This window comes from Ixodes scapularis, unplaced genomic scaffold (assembly GCF_016920785.2).
Source record: "Ixodes scapularis isolate PalLabHiFi unplaced genomic scaffold, ASM1692078v2 PGA_scaffold0__279_contigs__length_252992795, whole genome shotgun sequence".
In the NCBI taxonomy this organism is placed as follows: Eukaryota; Metazoa; Arthropoda; class Arachnida; order Ixodida; family Ixodidae; genus Ixodes; species Ixodes scapularis.
This window is the reverse complement of record NW_024609835.1, coordinates 204,434,459-204,449,899: the sequence shown is the minus strand read 5'-3', so window position 1 is coordinate 204,449,899 and position 15,441 is coordinate 204,434,459.

The window sequence follows — 15,441 nt, the reverse complement described above, 5'->3', positions numbered from 1 at the left end:
ACCTTCAGTATTTACCGCAAGTAAGCTGTCTTTTCATGACCCCCTCAATCATAGCGTTGAAAGAGGAAAGACACCTGCCCTTTCTCTTCTCCTCCCCGTCCCGTATGGGGCGCCGCAGGGGCCGTGCGGCCGCCGCTGCGATCTGCTGCGTTCGCACTCCTCTATGCGTTAATTGCTTTACACCCCTCGACCTCATTTTGGACAGGTGTTGAACGACGTTCGCAGCAAGTGTTCGCCGCCTGTTGCCGTAATCAAGCGTTCACGGGATAACCCGTTCTTGTGTTGGCACCCAAGCATGCAGTTGTATATGGGCGCCGTCGTGTCTAGACGCTCGTACTAATGTAATGATTAAAACCGTTCACTCCTCTCTTTTCATTAAAACAGCGCTTGTGCAAATACCGGGAGATCGACGAGCGCGGTTTGCCTGAGCAAAAACCAGACTCCGAGACCGATTCGCAGATAAGGTGATAAGGCTTTTGTCAAACAATTGCAGGAATTACCCTATCTAACCTATTAAATAAAGATAAAAACACTGTGTTTTTGCGTGCGCTAGATTTATTTAAAAAAAAAATTAAATAAACCGAATTCCGGGTGGCCTTAAACCCTCACACTGTCTTTCGCGTGACGTGGCGAGGTACCAGAGGGCTCCCCATTTGGTTTCGGTCTTGGGGGGGAAAAGAAGTGACGAGTAACGTAACTAGGTTACCCGTTACTCGAAATAAGTACGTAAGTGCGTTATGCGCTATTGTCTTAGAAATGTAACGAATACGTTACTACGTTACCAGAATAAACTAAAACGTTACACGTAACGACGTCCCTGGTAACGCGTTACTGCTTACACTGCATAGAACACAAAGTGATGAGTCAGAATACTAATTACTGCGAAAGGTAACCGAAATACATATAGGTAATTCACTAACAGGAATATTATTAAGTCACCCAGGTCACGCACATTATTATTTTCATATTCACATTTTGTGATGCGCATCAGTGAGGTGAACAGCATGCCATAAGAAATGTGAGGAGTATCTTGAAATAATCAATTAGGTATCTGTGGCTGCTTTGCATGATACAACGTGTATCGTTTTTTTTTCTTTGGGTTTTGGCAAAGTTTTGTTCTTACACTCGTTAAATTGTTGGAAAATAGCAAGTTGTGAAATTTTTGCGTGCAGTTTGTATTGTTTGCATTGTGGAGATTTCCACGTCCCTGACTAATCGCCTCCGAATGGACTCGCATCGCAGACAAGCTATCTTGGAACTGTTCATTTGCTCACTCGTAGTGGTCCTGTAGTTCAACGGGGGTCCGATATCGCAGGAGGGTCCTCTTCCCTCGTCCTCGTAGTCGGGTAGAGTGAGGCGGGCAAGGAGGCCCGGCCCAGTGCCAGCGTCTCCCCGGTATGGCGCACCGTGCATTCACGAGGGCGCCCATCAAACCATTCGGCCAATTTTGGCCGCGACACGATCACATGGTCGTGTCGCCGCGGGGTAGATCGGGATCTCGAATTCGGCTCCCGACGCGCCGCTTTCTTTTCTAGCCACTGGATGGATGGATGGATGAATACGGCTGAGCCTTTTGGATCGGGCGGTAGCATACGCCACCTAGCCATTTTGTTTTACCATTTAAGCTTAGAATATTTAAATGTGAAATCTATATTCACTCCGCAGTGCAAAGAAAGTGAGGCTATGAAACCCCCTTGCCATCAGTGGATAAGAAAATACCTAGTTTTCTCTCGATTTCTGCCACCATTCACTTAATCTTTGCTTGGTAATCTCTACAGTCTTGAAATCCACTCTCCCTTCGCTGTCTCTAAAACCCAATGACTTTATTAAATCTATGTTGTCTTCGGTAGGCATAGGGTGAAGCCCTTTACAGTAGAGTATCAAGTGCTCAGCCGTCTCGTCCTCCTCTCCACAAGTAGTGCACACTGTATCTATTTCCTGGTACTTCACTCTGTATGTTCTGGTTCGCAGAACACCCGTTCTTGCCTCAAACAGCAATGAGCTTCCCCTAGAATTGTCATAAATGCTTTCTTTGGCAATAACTCTTTTGTTTAATCTATAGCTTTCCAGAGCCGTCTTTGTCTGCATTCCCTCTAGCCACCAATCTCTTTCTGTGGCCTTAACTTTCTTCTTAACTGAGACTTGCTCTTCCGTATCTTCGCTATAGCCCAAAAACGTTCCTCTTAATTTCCTAGTGCGCTGTCTCCACTTTGTGTCTACACTCCTCGTGTATAAATAGCTGAAAACCTTTCGTGCCCATTGCTCCCCGTCCATTTGCCTCAACCTATCCTCAAATTCTACCTTGCTCACCGCTTCCCTGCTCTCAAATGATGCCCATCCCATGTCTCCTTGTACTCCCTGGTTTGGCGTTTTGCAATGTGCCCCCAAAGCCAGTCTACCTACTCCGCGCTGTTTTATTTCTAGTCTCGCATGCACTTCGGATTTCATGCATAGCACTGCGTTTCCAAAAGTCAAGCCAGGCACCATGACCCCTTTCCAAATCTCCCTCACCACCTCATACCTGTTGTAATTCCAAAGTGCTCTATTTTTCATTACAGCTGCATTTCTGTTGCCCTTACCTGTTATATACTTTTCATGGTCTCTGAGATATTCTGCACCATCACATATCCATACTCCTAGATACTTGTATTTACTAGCTCTCTCAACTGTAATATTCTGTATCTTCAGCCTCTCAACTTCATCCTCGTTAAAAATCATGACTGCCGATTTTTCGCTACTGAATTCTAAACCTAATTCCTCTCCTTCCCTACCACAGATGCTCATTAATTCCTGCAACTCTGTCCTGTTGTTAGCCATTAGTACAATATCATCCGCATACATCAATCCCGGTAAGGATTGCTGAATTTTTTGGCCTAGCTTACTGTAAGAAAGGTTGAACCCAAGCCCACTCTTCTCTAGTCTATCCTCCAATCCTCTCAGATACAACATAAACAGCAAAGGCGATAACGGGCACCCCTGCCTAAGGCCTCGTCTTATCTCTATTTTCCCTGTCGCCTTTCCTTCCCATGTTATAATCACCTTGTTATCTTTGTAAATGTTCCTTAATAGTGCTGTTAGTCCTTCATCTAGGTTTAAGTTCTCCATTATGTCCCACAGGTTTCTTTGGTTCACATTGTCATAGGCACCCTTGATATCCAGAAATGCCAGCCAGAGCTGTCTGTTTTCTTTTTGCGCTATTTCTATACACTGTGTTAGAGAAAATAAATTGTCCTCCAACCTTCTTTGTTTTCGAAAACCGTTCTGTAATTCGCCCAGTATGCCCTCGCAATCTACCCATTCCTCCAGTCTGTTCTTTATAATCTGCATTACCAACCTGTAAATAACCGGTGTCACGGTTATAGGACGATAATTCCTAATATCAGACTTATCTCCCTTTCCCTTATATATCATACTCATCCTACTAAGCCTCCATTCATCTGGAATATTTCCTTTTGTTATCATGGTACTCACTACCTCCCTTAGTTTTGCCTTAGATTTAGGACCCAAATTCTTCACCAGCTTGATAGGGATACCATCTGTACCTGTCGACGTGCCACTAGGGACTCTTCGTTCCGCCTTTTCCCATTCTCTTTGTCCAAAATCCGCGATGTCACAAACTGGACTGCTACTTCCTTCGGTTCTCCTATCTTCCACATGTAACCGTTCCCGAAATTTCTCCTTCATCACTGCTCCTATATATTGTATCGCATCATCTCCCTCTAATTGATCTCCCTGATGCGAGAGTATGAACCTCTGTCTAGCTTGCGTTGTTTCACCGAGTGAGTTCAAGTGCTCCCAAAACTTCTTGGCAGCGTTTCTATCTTTCTTACTTACATTACTCATCCATTCCTCACCCTTTCTCTGAATTTTCGCATTGATCAAACTGGATGCCTCTCGGCGACATGTTATAAAATTGTCCCATTTTCTTTTTACTTCCGTTTCGGACTCCCCACTACGCTTGGAATACCTGTGTTCTCTAGAGGCTTCCTGACGTTTTTGTATCGCTTGCTTCACTTCTTTGTCCCACCAGCTTTTTGGTCTATGTCCTTGCTTCCCCTTTCGTTTACTCTTAACTTTGTCTAGTTCTAGAGCAAAAAGCCTAGTTAGGCTCTCATAGGTCCAATCTGTATGCCGGTGCCCTGAAACTGCTGCCTCTATTTTTTCAACAACTATTTCCAACTCTTTGTCGCTGCAGAAAGTTTGCTTTGAATTATGTTGTCTAGTTTCAGGATTTACTTCTCTGGCAAAATTCAGCTTAATACGTTTGTGATCACTACAAAAACTTTTGGAACCTTCTTCATCTATTTTCATTACTTGTAACTTACCATATATTTTGTGTGACATGAGTACGTAATCTATAGTTGAATGCAGATTGCCAGTTTCCCAAGTTATGTGCCCGTCACACTTCTGACTGGTATTACATAAAACTAAGTCATGTTTTTCCACCAGTTCTAGTAATATGCTTCCAGTTGAGTCCGTATACCCATCCAGACCCTCAATATGGGCATTCATGTCTCCCATAATAATTATTTCGGAGCCTTCCCCTAGTTCACTAATGTCTCTTGATCTGCAATCAATCATTTTTCTGTTTTCCTCTTTAGCACCTGTCCCTGTCCATAAGTAAACCACTCCAAGGACTGTTGATTCCCCAGCGACTTTTCCTTTCAGCCACAAATGTTCGGCGCACTCCTTTCTGATCCTTTGAAAGTTCATATTCTTCTTAATAAATGCTCCAATTCCACGGGGGCGCTGCAGGCGCCCCCGTGGCGGGCGAGGAGAAACCTCCTCACCCATCGATAGATAGATCAACTACTCGGTGGGGCAGGGGGCGAGAGGCCTCTTAGAACTCTGGACGAGACCGAGACGCAGGCACTGGCAGGCAAGTGGGTGGCGACCGTATCTAGGGTAATCGCGGGACACGTGGCCTCGGGGCCTTCTTTGTGTTTAGCTTTGGGCTTAACGTGCGTTTGTAAATATTTGTGTAATGTAGCTGGTGTTTGTAGTTTAGATTGAGTGTTTTGTAGCGTTGTGTTTTATTGCAGACATGTACAAATTACTCAAAAAAGGTAGTTAAGTTACTGAGTATCGACAATGAGTAGAAATTACGCATTTGTAATAGTAATTGAGCAAACTACTAACTACTGGAAAAAGTAGCGAGTTACTTTCGAAGTTACTTTTTTTATATTTTTGTGGTAGCAATATGAACCGCAGTTTTGATCCGTGAAAAAAACTGCGAGCCAAAAATAAATGCAGTAATTTTAGGGCTTACTTTTTCACCAAAATAGTTTATTCGCTCGGAGAAGCAATTGACTTTCAAAGTTCTTGATAGGAGAAATTTCCACTTTTCGTCCTAAAAACGTCCCCAGTCAAGCTAAAAAGACGTTCCACCGGCACGCTGGACGGAATGGCAGTGTTGAATTTGAAAAGCAGGCTGTGCAGTGTGGGATAAGCGAGTGTCGGCATCTTAGGTGTCCATGACGAAACATGTGAGGTTTACCTCGGGTAGGGGTCTTTTATAACAAACTCTCCTTGTTTCTTTTTTCGGCAAGTTGAGATTCTTATGACTGGCACCTCTTTATTCCTTCGACGTTCTGAGAGTACGCTGAGCGAGTGCACCTGACCGTCAAGGGTTCAAGTCTCGCGCCTCGACGATGAGATCATCCGGACGACTGCGCGTCTCGTTGCAATGCTAGTGCTACGCTACTGAAAAAAAAATTGTTTTGGTTTAACAGAAGATGAAGCGAAGTATACTTCGCCGCTGACGCCGGGTCCAACAAAGGGTCTCCCAAGAGCAACTCACAAATCTGACACGCCCGACGAGTAAATCGTTTTCCAGAAAGAGGAGGTCTCCCTGGCATGAAAGGTCGGAAGGACGCGAAGGATTACGTGAACAAGCATCGTCGCTCGTACAGTTGCAGCTGGAATCGGGAACGCGCTCGCATGAACGGATTATTCGTGTCTGGGTTTGTGCGCGGGGGAGTCTGGCTTTGCAAAGGCGTATGCACTGACGACGAGGCGACCATGGAAACAGGCGCCCAGCTGCGAGGTCATTCCAGTGGCGGCTCCCGTGGAACCCCCAAACCGCTTGAGGCAGAACTCACTAAAGGCAGACAACATGAAACACCCTCGGAGTGTACCTGCCTTTCATGGTTGCAGCTGGAGGCGCGGCGTCTGCGTGCATTACCGGATTAGGTAATGCACCCCCGTCCAGGGTGTGTTAAGCATCTCTTTCTGCGTTCGTGCGCGCCTGTTATGTTTTGGCTGCTCGTCGCCACCTTGGCCCAAGGACGCCTGTGATACAGTTTCTACGGCTGCCGAGTATAACTGCGTGGGAACGGCGTCTTATTCATTTCTGCGCTCAAACGTTCGTGATGAGAAAAATTAGCACTAGATTTCGAAAGTAGTTAGTAATTTGAGTAGAAGTTTCCTGAAAAAAGTAGTTAAATTAAACTACTAATTACCCAAATCAAGTTGCAATTGAAAGTTACCAAGTTACTCGGAAAAGTAGTTAAACTACAGTAGTTTGAGTAGAGTAGTTGAACTACGTCCAAGTCTGTTTTATTGTACCAATAAACTGGGAGCGGAATCCCGCTCCCGTGAAAGAACCAGGCTGGACTCTGGTTGTTGACGGACCACGTGGGAAACGGCGAATCGGCGGCTGTACGCGATTTCCTACAAATGGCGCATCAACGTTGGGGCAGGCGAGCCGTAATTACGGTCGCAAAGTCCGTCGACGACACTGCGTGAAAGTTCACGCGGGGTGGTCCCCCTGGTTGGCGGGTCTATACCGTGGCACTGTGAAGGTGGAAAGGGCACGTCCAAACCAGTGTTCGGGATGGCCGCGGGTAATTTCGCGCTAACAGATTTAATGTTTTTGGCGGACGTCGCGACGACACAAGCGGAAAAAGAGCGACGGCTCTCGGGGTTGGAGGGGAACGCCGCGCAGATGACCATAGTGCTGAGTTCCGAAACGCCGACGGTATCGCCAGTAGTGTCTATGCCGCAAAGCACGGAGATGTCCCGTGAATCCACGGCGTTGGTTGCGGCGTTCGCTCAGGCCTTACAGAGCGTGCAGAGGGAAACGCCGCCGCCAAAAACCCTCATCCGCATTCCGGTGCCGGAGTACGGCGGACACAGCGATCGAGCCCTGAGCGCGACCGACTTCTTGCTGGAAATCCAGCGATATCGGAAGGCTACCGTCCTCACCGAGAAGGAGACGCTAGGCAGGGTTCTGCCGGTGGCTCTTGTTGGCCCAGCAGCCAGGTGGCATCGCCTTGTGGGCGAGTCAGCCGGAACACTCGACGAGTCCACGGCCCTCTTCCGGCAAGAGTTCTTGCCGGCAGACTACCTGCCAAGAATGCGTAGGGAACTGGAGGAAAGAACGCAGGCTCCCGCTGAGCCCTTCGGAGAGTACCTGCGGGCAATGCAGGAACTCCTGCAGAGCGCCGATCCGAATGCTACGAACCAGGAGCAGGTCGAGGGGGCAGGCGCATCCCACCTTTTCGCGGTATCTGCGTGGGCGCCCATTCGGAAGTCTGAGTGAGCTCGCACAGGAGGCGCGCAGGGTTCAGGCCGACATACTGGCGTAGCGTAGGTACCAACTTCCCCCAGCACCAATCGACACGCTCGAACCCCGATGCGCCTGGCAGGGGCCGGTGCCACGTGGGTACACTCTAAGAAAAAAGATGGTCTCAGAGGACTAACGGCAGCATTTGGTCCTCTGAACTCCCATTTGCTCCCCAAAGAGACCATCTGGTTCGAGCTTGGTACCGTGCGCAAATGCTGGGAACTAACTGTACTCGACCAGGACTAACCGAAAGGCGCGCGGGGGCAAAAGCAGCCCCGGGTGCAAAAGCGCAGGAGAAAAAGCAGCGAAAGGCGCGGGGGTGCAAGAGCGCGGGAGCAAAAGACGCGCGGACAAAATGGCGGCGTCTGCTTCATCGCCGATGGCCAGCGTTAGCGACGCACTTACTGTTTCGGAACGCAGGGGGAGGTATCCACAGACAATCGTAGCATCCAAAATTGCAAGAGGGGGCATGTTTTAGGGTTGAAGCTGACTTTATTACGATCGCAGCCTCCGTACCAGCACGTCGTGGAAGCCGCCGTTGACTCGAGCGCAGCCATTGTTGATGCACTGGCCATGCCGCTTTTGAGCATTGTCCTGGCGTCCTTCTTCCCCTTTGCATACTTTTGAACGCGCTTTCAAAGTGTTTATATTTTCTGTTTGGTTTAACTGGAACGTAGAAAAATGTTTTTAGCACTTAGCACGTGGTAAAAAAACGTTTCCAATGACAAAAAAGATAAATTCTGGTTTCTTTTCTTTTTGTATTCTTTACAATATTTTTTTTTTCTTTCGCAAGAGACGGTGGGGTTGCCACGGAGACGCGCATGCGCACAGTGGGGAAGCTATGCGGGGTGGCGAGAAGATGGCTCCTGGGAGCCTATGGGGACGCTGTTTTATGGACTGTCACAAATAATTACTGTGTGTACCGTTACGTCTTAGTAAGAGATACACTCCTTGGAAAGTTTAGCAACAATATTGGTGCGAAAGCAGCACCAAATTTGTAACGTCGTTCACGGTGGAGATGGTCACTGACAAAACGACTCCTCTCATATGATCAGTATAAAAGGCGCATGGGTAGGCTTTGGTGTGACGATTGAAATAGCGTGTCGTCGCATGTGTGTTGTGTGTGTCATCTGTGTTCTAATTTCTTGTCTATGTTAAAATGTGTATAACATGTGCAAATGTGAAATAAGCGTTGTTCGTATGTGAATATAATGAGCGCGGAAAAGATCTACCCCAGCGATACTATATTTTTTTTACCAACTTTGAATTTGACGTTGACTAGCGCCACCTGGGTGTCATAAGCGCGCCATTTGGTACTAAATAAGGTAAGGGCGCAACATTTAGTCCCAGGGGCCTAAATGCAAGGGTGCAAACGTTACTCCTGAGGGTTTAACTTTGAGAAACTAACGGTAGGGGAGCAAGGGTTGCTCCCGTCACCGTTGCTCCCCTAGGGGACCAATGGTTGTGTCAGCGCACTTGCTCTCTTGAGGGAGCAAGTCACGCTCCCTTTTTTCTTGGAGTGTATCGACGGGGGGAGGCCGCAATGGCGGAGGCCAGCGGGGAGCCTAGCGAGAATCCCTGGGAGCTCACGGATGACGCCTTGGAGCCAGGATCGCGACGAGGAGGGAGCGCGGCCGTCCACGCGACGGAATTCCGGCCGACCGGCGCGCCACGGATCGCCGCAGCCCAGGAGCAGGCTGCCGCCGACCCGCAGCCACAAAGGGGTGAGCGCATCGGACGTCCCACTGGGGAAAATCCTATCCCAGGTTGGCGAGGCCGCTGCTTTCGGTGCCACGCTTCAACGCGGTGACCGTAAAAGATGCGTATCCATTTCCGAGCATCGAAGAAATCATCTCGAATCTGGGGAAGGCGAAGTATTTCACTACCCTCGACGCAAGCAAAGGCTACCTCCAAGTGGAGATGAGCCCGGGCGACGAAAGCAAAACTGCATTCGTGAGTCACCGAGGCTTGTTCGAGTTCACTCAGATGCCGTTCGGATTAACAGGTGCACCGATGACATTTCAGCGGCTGATCGACGGGGTGCTCGGAGATGCCAAGTGGCAGCACGCGCTCGCATACCTGGACGACATCATTGTGTACTCGGAAACTTTCGAAGACCACCTTCGTCACCTCGAGGACGTGTTGCGCAAACTACGGATCGCCGGCCTCACACTAAACCCGACTAAAGCCCAAATTGGAGCTTCTGAGATCAGCTTGTTGGGATTCCGGATCGAGGGAGGAAAAGTTTCCCCCGACGCGGACAAGCTGCGGGCAATCTTGGAGTTCCCAGTCCCTACCGATGTCGGGGGAGTGCGCCGTTTTCTCGGCATGATTAGGGTACTACCGAGCCTACATCCCGAACTGCGCAGCCATGCAGGCATCCTTCACGCAGTTGCTGAGGAAAGCGGCTCCCTGCAGCTGGGAGGCGCCGCAGGAGGAGGTGTTCCTCCAGCTGACCGAGGCCTTGGCGCGTACAGCATCCCTCAAACTGCCAGACCTGAATAGGCCCTTCACGATCCAGACGGACGCCAGCGACCAGGGACTCAGCGCGGTGCTCTTGCAGGAGACAGAGGGAGAGATCCGTCCGGTGGCATTTGCCAGCCGAGCGCTGAACCCGGCGGAGAAGAACTACACGGTGAGTGAGCGCGAATGCCTCGCCATCATTTTTGCTCTTAAGAAGTTCGATCATTATGTCGAGGGGACGGAATTCCCGATCGAGACGGACCATAAAGCCGTCGCGTGGCTCTCCGGAATCAAGGAACCGGCCGGAAGACTGGCGCGCCGGGCCTTGACACTGCAGAAGTACGAGTACCGAATTCGGTACCGGAAGGGGACGACAAATGTGGTGGCCGACGCGCTCTCCCGCGCACCCGTGGATCCCCCACCGCGCGAGGCAGCAGACTACGGAGGCGGGGTCATCCCCCGGGAGACGGGAAATCCCGCCTCGCGCTCCGCTCCTTACTGTGGCGGCGTCGCGTAGCTGGCTGAGGCGATTACCTCACTGGGACCGGCGTTCAACCGAACGGAACTGTTCAAAGCGCAGCAGAGCGATTCGTTTTGTCGCGCTATCTTCGACCGGCTCAGGCAAGAGATGGATCCTTACAAGACAGGCGAAAAGACGCTCCGGCACTCCGGAACACTGAGAGGGCCACGTGCCATCGCCCAGGAGTCAGACATTGAAGCAGGTGAGCTGGAGCCTTACCTGATCGATGGGGACGGCGTCCTGCTGCGCTACTTCCCGGAAGAGAGCGATTCAAGTGAGTCGTTCAAGACCGTGATTCCCCGCGATCTCAGAGTGGCAGCGCTGCGTCACTACCACGATGCGGACGGTCACGGCAGTGCACCGAAGTCGTGGCATAAGCTGCGCCGTTTTGCTACCTGGCCGGGCATGAAGGGGCAGCTGTGCCGGTATGTCTGGAGCTGCGCAGTGTGCCAAGAGCACAAGCCCAGGGGGGGCAGACCACCCGGCCTGCTCAAGCCCATCGTGAGTACGCGGCCATGGGAGATCGCGGCCTGCGACTTGATGGGGCCCCTGCCGCGGTCCAGCGGAGGCTATATCAACATGTGTTGGTAGTAACGTGCCACTTCACCGGATTCGTCGAGATGTTTCCAATGCGGAAGGTGACAGCCAAGGGAGTCCTGAGCAGGCTGTCCGAGGTCTGGTGCCGCTACGGGTTCCCCGAGAGACTGGTGAGTGACAACGCCTCGATATTCTGCTCGAAAGTCTTCGCGGCAACCTGCCAGGCCCTCGGGATTAAGCATTGTAAGACTTCGTGTTACCATCCCCAAGCAAATTTGACCGAGCGGCGAAACCGCGACATCAAGCCGCTGCTCGGGGAGTATGCTCGTAAGCAGCGGGACTGGGATCTGCACTAGGATTCGATTTCGTTTGCATTGCGGTCCAACCTCAACCGCAGCACTGGGTTCACGCCTGCGCTTTTGAACTTCGGCAGAGATCTCTCTACGCCGACCGATGCGGTTCTTCGCCCGCGACAGAGCGCGGCCAGAGCGGTGCCCTCGCACGAGGATTTCGCGACGCGCACAAGAGAGCGACTGTCGCGGGCGCTGGACGCCGCTCGCGGAAACAGGGCTCGCGCGCGGGCGGAGCAGAACACCTATGACAAAGCTCACCGCGATGCGCAGTTCGAGGTGGGCGACACCATCCTTCGGCGAAGTCACGTTCAGAGCGATGCGAGTAAGTTCTTCTCGGCGGCGTTGGCCCCCAAGTGAGTTGGCCCCTTTGTCATCGATTCCAAGAAGTCTTGACTGACATACACGCTGAGGGACCAGAAATCTGATCTCGTCCGCGGGACAGTTCAGATCGGCGAACTGAAACCCTTTTTCCCCAGGAAAGGGGATGAGCCGGTCAAGCGGCCGCAAAGGGGCATTCGCGGGCGCCAACGATCTCAGGATTTCCTGGGACCACAGCGGCACAGCTACAACACGCGTAGCCGGAGGTAACCCGATGGGATCGGAACCTCGTAGAGTGCGTGGCCCGGGAAAGGGAAGAAGAGGGGAAAACGATCCGAAATCGGCGTTCCCCGCATTGTGTTTTTGTTTTTCTTTGTGGGTGGGGGAGGGGTGTCTCGGAACCCTCAGTGTTTGTTTCTTGTTTTTGCTTTGGAATGATTTTTTTTTTTTTTTGTGCGGCGCTGTTGTTGGTGTTGGGGTGCTGCTCCCTCGCTGGGCGCGCGCCTTGGACTTTTCCCATCTTGTGTGTCATCGGCCCTGCTGCTGCTACCTCGAGACGCGGCTGGGTGTGGTCCTCTCCTGGGAGACGATGAAAAGATGAGTCGCCGTTTGGACAAACACCAGCCTGGGCTGAACTCCTCGTCTTCGGGCAGCGTATTCCCCGGCCGGAACCACAGCTCGGGGAGCCTTGTTGGACGTCCGCGACGCCACACAGGACGCCGAGGTGCAGTTCTCAGTGACATTGGACTTCCAGCCCCGCATCGCTCCGGGAGGGCTGTCGCAGCTGGGTCACAACCGCAGTCCCACTCCGGTGCACCACTCCATGGGGGGGCCAGTCTCATCGTGACCAGGCACACTGCTCAAGGACCCCGTTGCCCCGGAGGCCGCCGCCAAGCCGAAGTCGACACGGTCTACTGTGAGGTGTGCGGTGGCCGCGCACCCCAGGTCTCGGGCGAACTCATTACTGAACTCTTGTAGCAAGCGTGTGCTACTCTGAATTATGTTTACCTTGTTTAACCCTTCGCACTGTATATAATTGACACCACTGTCCTGTGTAAGCACTCGATTACATGTCTTAATATATGTTATATTGTTCTTTCACTCATATGTTGTGTTTCTTCTGCGGATGTAAAGGGGAGGCGGGGGCTTCGTCAGGTAGCGACATGCTGCTTTTTTTCCCTGCCTTCCCTTCTCAGATGGAGAGGAAATAAAATTGATTGATTGATTGACCTCAGTGAGGACGACCCATGGGACCAGCGGTGTGTGTGTGCGTGTGTGGGGGGGGGGGGGGGGGGGGTCTCCAGGCTAAACCAAGCGACGGTGTTACCAGCAGCCTAGCCGTACGTCTGAATTCCGGCGTACTTCGATTTTTAGGAGAGGGGAGTATGGCGCGCCGTGCATTCACGAGGGCATCAAACCATTCGGCCAATCTTGGCCGCGACATGATCACATGGTCGTGTCGCCGCGGGGTCGATCGGGATCTCGAATTCGGCTCCCGACGCGCCGCTTTCTTTTATAGCCACTGGAGGGCGCTGCAGGCGCCACCGTGGCGGGCGAGGAGAAACCTCCTTGCCCATCGATAGATAGATCAACTACTCGGTGTGGCAGCCCCGGGCAGGGGGCGAGAGGCCTCTAAGCAGTGTTGCCAGATTGGGCTATAGATAGCAAAATTGGGCTACACGTTTTTCTAGTTGGCGTCAAAATTTCGTGGTTGGCTATGTGGCTATTTTGGGCTATTTCTCAAAATGCGGCGAACTTTTGTCGAATCTCAGGTTCGACGCCGAACATTGAGGTTCGGCTAGTTAATTTTCGAACTTTTAATCAGGTTCGAAAAAACTTGCTTCTCTTTTGGCTAGTCGAGAGGAGAGAGAGGAAGGAGAAAAGGCTTCAAACTTGTACAAACTTCGGGGTTTTCACAATGTGCTATGAAGCAATGCTTGCAGAGCTCAGGCGGTCTCCCTACAGCACATTGGAGCAAACCAAGCAGATTGCACTATTACCTCAAGCCCGGTAGCGTGCCTTTAACCCGGACGCACATGGCTCTGCCCGGACGTAGACTGAACTCTCCAAGTGCTGCTTTGTGCCCATTGTGAAAATCCTTAAGCACCCAAGTTTGTAAAAATTATAAGTCCGCAGTTTCGCCGCTAAACAATTGAATATACCTTCCAGTCGTTGCCCACCCCAAGAAAGGACAACACAATCAGAAATAATGTGAACATGAATGGGTGACACTAATATTCTTCACAAAGAAAAAGAGACGAGTGGGATATTGGTAAAAACCTGAGATATTAGGGGTCTGGTTTGAAACACCCAGTGTTCTGACTGTTCTGCTTCTGTATTTTCGTTCTTTTCTGTATGACCATACCTCCCGGGCTTCACAATAAAGCAGTCTTCGTGTGTTTCATACTTCTGAAAACCGAAGGAAGGGCCAGTTTTGTACGGATTTTCATCCTTCCGAAGCTTCTTCTTTTTTTCTTTTTTTAATAATTCACAAGTAGCATAATGTACACAAAAGTTAGTGCATCTGAGGGTTGAAACAGAGTTTGTAACGTGTATTGTATGAGTGTGAGAAATTGTGAATCTAAGGCTTAAAAATCATTATTTTTAATCTTGGCTATTTTGGGCTATAGTTTTTTTACGGCTTTGGCTATATTTGGGCTATACCTCCCAGTCGTTTGGCGGTTTTCGGTGGGACCATCTGGCAACGCTGCCTCTAAGAACTCTGGACGAGACCGAGACGCAGGCACTTGCAGGCAAGTGGGTGGCGACCGGATCTAGGGTAATCGCGGGACACGAGGCCTTCTTTGTGTTTAGCTTTGGGCTTAACGTGCGTTTGTAAATATTTGTGTAATGTAGCTTGTATTTTTAGTTTAGATTGAGTGTTTTGTAGCGTTATGTTTTATTGTACCAATAAACTGGCAGCGGAATCCCGCTCCCGTGAAAGAACCAGGCTGGACTCGGGTTGTTGACGGACCACGTGGGAAACGGCGAATCGGCGGCGGTACGCGATTTCCTACACTGGGTCCGCGCCATTGATGGAAGGAGCGCCGGTTTTTTTTCCTTTACATGATCCCCAGTTCTTGCCTTGCCATTTACACTCTCAATCGATGCACTTTCCAGTGCATCGGTTGTCACTTTTATTTCTAGATTTACAGAAAAATTGTCTTTACATCACTTGTAATTTTTTTTTTTCGGTGTCGGGTTTTCTTTGCGCTGTTTTATGAAGTGCGTGCAAGTGTGGTTTCGGGCGCCGTTCTGCTCCCGACGGAAATTTCAGCATATTTTAGCGGAGATTTTTCGCATGTTCAATTGGTCGTGCAGTCTCTTTATAAATGTCCACAATGCATAACATTTTAATGCTTAATTGTCGATAATTGCGAACAATTTTGCTATTTTTCGTAGCGTTTTTCATTCAAGAACACGCAGGTATCCTGACTCGCAGGAAAATGCTATTACGTATTACGAGACGTAGATATGCCAGTGTAGTGTAAAAGCAACAAAAAACAACAACAATTGAAACACACACACACAAAAACAAAACTTCCACAATATCGAGAATGAAAATGGCAAGGAAAGACCTGGGGACTAGGAAAAAAAAAGAAAATGGATATTTTGCTGAAAAGGTTTACTCATGACGGACTGCAGGACTGTTTGTAATAATATTAAGTGTGTATGCAACGCTT